The sequence below is a fragment of the Solanum stenotomum genome, chromosome 2, assembly GCF_019186545.1.
Source record: "Solanum stenotomum isolate F172 chromosome 2, ASM1918654v1, whole genome shotgun sequence".
NCBI classification, from domain to species: Eukaryota; Viridiplantae; Streptophyta; class Magnoliopsida; order Solanales; family Solanaceae; genus Solanum; species Solanum stenotomum.
In genome coordinates this window covers 46,159,060-46,164,014 of record NC_064283.1, presented here as the reverse complement: position 1 = coordinate 46,164,014, position 4,955 = coordinate 46,159,060, and the positions used below count along the sequence as shown (strand labels likewise).

General features: G+C 34.6%; 1 pseudogene; it reads left to right on the top strand.

Annotated features, from left to right (window-relative positions):
* Window positions 1-327: 327 nt before the first annotated feature.
* On the top strand, window positions 328-2,804 carry LOC125857057 (probable mitochondrial saccharopine dehydrogenase-like oxidoreductase At5g39410; annotated as a pseudogene).
* Window positions 2,805-4,955: the final 2,151 nt, after the last annotated feature.

The window sequence follows — 4,955 nt, the reverse complement described above, 5'->3', positions numbered from 1 at the left end:
ATGCTATATATAATAATATATAAATTCCATCATAATTTATACATATATTAATTACGTGAGTTTTTAAATAATCAACTAAATATTATATTAGTTTAATACTTAGGTAAATTATTTTATAATTACCATCAAGCGCCATATAAATTATACAAAAAATAATATATTATGAAAAAATATTTTCTATCAAACGACTCTATGTGATTTGGTCATTTAACTTCTCATGGCGCCATAAATGCTCTGCAAATCTGCAATTCAGGAGGAGGAGCATTAATTTTGAAGTTTGCCGGGAAAGAAAAGAATCACGTGAGGCGTACGTTGGATTTTCTAACGGAATCTGGGTCATAAGTGCATCATTTTGCCAAAAGATGTGGACCATTGTTACTGCATACAAAAGAAATAGGACCATTTTGCCAAAAATATTAGACCATCCAACATGTTTTACAATTTCCAATCGGGCCATATCACAAAAGCCCAGCCCAAGCCCAACTTACGACATGATAATTTTAGGTGCTTCAGGTTTTACAGGCAAACACGTCATTAGAGAAACTCTCAAATTCCTCAACATTCCTTCTTCACCATTGAAGAACTTCGCCATAGCGGGCCGTAACACTTCCAAACTTTCACAGGCTTTGCAATGGGCCTCCGGCCGAAACCCGCCACCCGAAATCCCGATCCTCACCGCCGACACCACCGACCCTGCTTCACTCCGTCACCTCGCTTCCCGGACTAAGATCATCCTCAACTGTGTCGGACCATTTCGTCTTTATGGAGAACCGGTCGTTGAGGCCTGTGTTGATTCCGGGTGCGATTACTTGGATATATGTGGAGAACCGGAGTTTATGGAGAGGATGGAGGTGAAGTACCATGATAAGGCTGTGGAGAATGGATCGTTAGTTGTTTCGGCTTGTGGATTTGATTCTATTCCTGCTGAGGCTGGATGTTCAATTCGAGACAGTGGATGCCGCCGGCAATATTTAGTAAGGTTGAGGCCTACATTAGTCTAGAATCAGACAAGAGAATTGTTGGAAATTTGGGGACGTACGAGTCAGCGGTGCTTAGTGTGGCAAACGCAGACATATTGCAGGAACTAAGACGCTCCAGACCCAAGAAGCCTCGTCCCGAGGTAAAATGGAAATATTTATTTTGATACTATATGATTTATATACTCGTGAATCGTGTCTATCAATGCTGTATGAAAATATAATCAAATTAAACTTTTATCTTAGTTAGATTGGAAAGAATTCGAACATCCAACAACATACCGAGTGAAATCCCACAAGTGGGTCTTGTGAGGTTAGAGTGTACGCAATCTAACCACTGCCTTAGAGAGGTTGTTTCCTAATGACCCTTAGCTCAATTGCAGCAATTTCAGGTTTAAATAAGTAGAAAACAATGACAAAAATATCACAACTAACAAGAGAGATAATATAAAGCCTAAAGAAAGATTACAAACAACAACAAGATAGTGCAATAGCCAAAACCTAGTAAACACATGATGATAGATATTGGAAGGCTCAGTTCAATCACATATGTTAAATGCTTGCGTAACTATTCTAGCTTCGCTGCTTTTAATTTTTCTTTCACTGGTGAAATGCTGTATGTTAACAAGCAATTAGTCTTTAAAGCAGAGGTCGATTAGTCATTATGTGTTTGAAGGTGCAACTTTTAGTCAATGTCTACAGGGAATTATGTTAAAGCCATTTCCACATTTTGCTTACACTTTTATAATCTTACATTTGGACTTTGAGAACCCACTTTTGACATCGATGAGTATATGGTAGGGATTCATAAACCTTGTGATGGATATCATGAATGCATGTATCACAGGGACTCATAAACCTTATGGTTGATTTCTGGTGGAATGAATGAGTAAATTATGGGATTTATCATACCAAATGATAGAGATTCATTCTTGGATGGACTCTTTACACTTGATTACCTGCAATATTTGCTAGCTTTTACATTCCTCAAAGCCATACATATGTAGCATGCAGCTGTGGGGACAACATTCATGTTTTCTTAAATAACACATCAGATCTGTGAAACATAGTATTTCTCTGTCACTCTCCAATATTTTCTTGTTTGTTTCAGATTCCTGGTACTATTCCTAAAGGTCCATTGGTAAATCACCTAAAGAAAGTTGGGCTTTGGGCTGTAAAGTTACCATCAGCAGATGCAACTGTGGTACGGAGAACACTTTCATGTTTGGCTGAAAATTCTCGTGGTTTGCCTGGTGTTAATGAAAGCACCGAACAGATTGAGAGGAGAGAGGCATTTTGGTCTACAATAAAGCCAGCTCACTTTGGTATGAAGATAGCTTCAAAATCTCTGTTTGGTGTTGTTCGTTTCATTACAGTTGGCAAGTTCATTGCTCTCTTTGGTAAAACTGGTGTTGGGAGGTGGCTCCTCTTGAACTTCCCTTCAGTGTTCAGTCTTGGATTTTTCAGGAAAAAAGGTCCAACTGAGGATGAAGTGGCAAGTGCTTCCTTTAAGATGTGGTTTGTCGGACAGGGGTTTAGTGATGGCAGCAGCCTTGCGTCACAAGGAAATAGGAAACCTGATATGGAGATAATTACAAGAGTAATGGGACCTGAGATTGGTTATTCGACAACTCCAATCATTCTAGTCCAGTGTGCCCTAATGTTGCTCAAGGAACGACACAATCTTCCAAAAGGCGGTGTTTTCCCTCCTGGGATTGTGTTTGGCCCGACTGACCTCCAAGATAGGCTTCAAGAGAATGGAATATCTTTTGATGTTATTTCAAAGAAAACTGCCTAACAGTTCCCTGCAGTTTTAGTCATATTGAAAATCACCTTGTGACTTTCACGTATTCAAAGAAAACACAAAAAAGAAAAAAAAAATATATTCATATGGAAGTTAAAGAGATGTAAGATAGACGTGCTCCTCCAAAGTCCCATATGGCTCTCACATAACCAGAAATAAATCATGAAAGCTTCATGCAATATAAAAGGGGAATTTAGACACAGTGAAACTGATAATCTTTGCAGTGATCTTTTGGGTGGGCATTCAGTTTGATTTGATTTTTCAATTTGAAAACCAAAATTCATTGCTGTTGGTTTGATTTTTTTTAAAAAAATTGATTCCAAGTTATATTGATTAGATTTTTCGGTTGGAAATTTTTATGTTGGGTTCTTGAATGTGATAATTACTTTTTTTTTTTAATTTTTTATGAAAAGGATAATTACATTTAATTTCAATGTATAGTAAGTCAAATAGGCATTGGAAAAATAATATTTTTAAATATAAAATCAATCATATTTTTTTGACTTGTAGGAGTGTCCTGATCAGTAGCAATTTGTACTAGCTATATTTCTTTTTCTTCGTTTTCCAAACAACCTTATATTTCTTTTGACTTTATTTTTTAACATTTTTGCTGCATGCCTTCTTCGTGTCCGTCCGTATCTCAAAACTGGTCCATGCCGATAGTAATACGTGAAAATAAGGGGCCTGGTGCTGCCAAACTTCTAACTTAAAGGTGTAGGTAGATCCACCACGTCTAGCAATTATTTTTTTTCAATTCGTTTCGTGTAAGTTTTTTTCTTAAAAGAGCTAAATTAAGCGTGTTATTATTCTTTTAAAAATGGTGTCTTTGTGTGCTATAGAGGTGTTCATATAGGCGGAGAATATTATTCTTGAAGACCACAAATAACTCAATAGATTTAGTTGGCTTCTTCGCTGCTCTTTCGGGTTCTATAAATTTCATCGTTTAATTAGCTATTGAAAGAAAACGTATTTTATTTTGTCAAGACCAATGCTTGTAAGTTGTAATATCGATCAGGTGGAAAAATAGAAGACGAAAATCTTATATATAGTGGATAATTTGATGTAAAAACAACAAGACATTAGTTAATTGTATAGTTCTTTTTTTTTTTTTTTTAAGAAAATCACTCAATTATTAATGTTTCACTTAAAAAGTCATTCAATTAATTTATAATAATTTTTAAAGCTAAATTTTAAAAAAATAAAAAAGTAACAATTTTAATCATTTTATTGATCCGCCCTACTTGATTCGATCGCTAAAATTACATGAGTCAAATATACTACATATTTACCGGTAATATCATAAAGTCATATTAGTATTATATATATATATCAAAACTGATATTGGCATAATATTCTGTTACATCTCTGGTTTAATTATAAAAATATAATAAATTTAACTATTTATGCAATGTATATTTATCTTAGCAGGATACCGACTGACAACGGAATGTCATAAACTAAACAATATCACGTGTGCATTGTTACCATGTAAAATTCTCTAAAATTAAAGGATCTTGAAAAATATATCTTATATATTTTTTGTGAGTTGTATAAGTTTGAGTGATTTTATAAGTAAAATATCAATAATTAAATAATTTTTAAGTTATAAAATAAAGTTGAGTGACTTTCTAAGAAAACTCTTGTGAGTTGAGTGATAATAAATATTATCCCTTTCCTATATAAACCCCCAAATCGAGCTCCCAAAGAAGCAATCACTAAAGAAGTATATATGGCTTGCTCTTCGGCTCTTCCTCACATTTCATTCTCTCATTTACCGATCAGGTGCTTCTGTTTAATTTAATTATATCTGCATCTCATCTATCATGTTTATTGATCATCATGATTAACATATATATGTGTCCGTTCACTTCTTCTTTTTTTGATTTTTCATTTGGTGTTTGGTATTTTACATTAAAATTCGACTAATCAAATTCGCGCTAGGTAGGACCCATTCGACGATAGTGCTCTCTATCAATAATTTTTTCATATTGATGTTTTGAACCTGAGATCTCTGATCAAGAGAGAAGCAACCCGTGTGCATTCGCATACAACTAAACAAAATGCCTTAGTTGGAGTTAGGGTCATTAGTTACCTATAATAATCAAAGAAATCATAATATTGCATCAAGAGTAGATAGAGGTTTCTCTATCCATTAATTGGATTTGGTTTATATT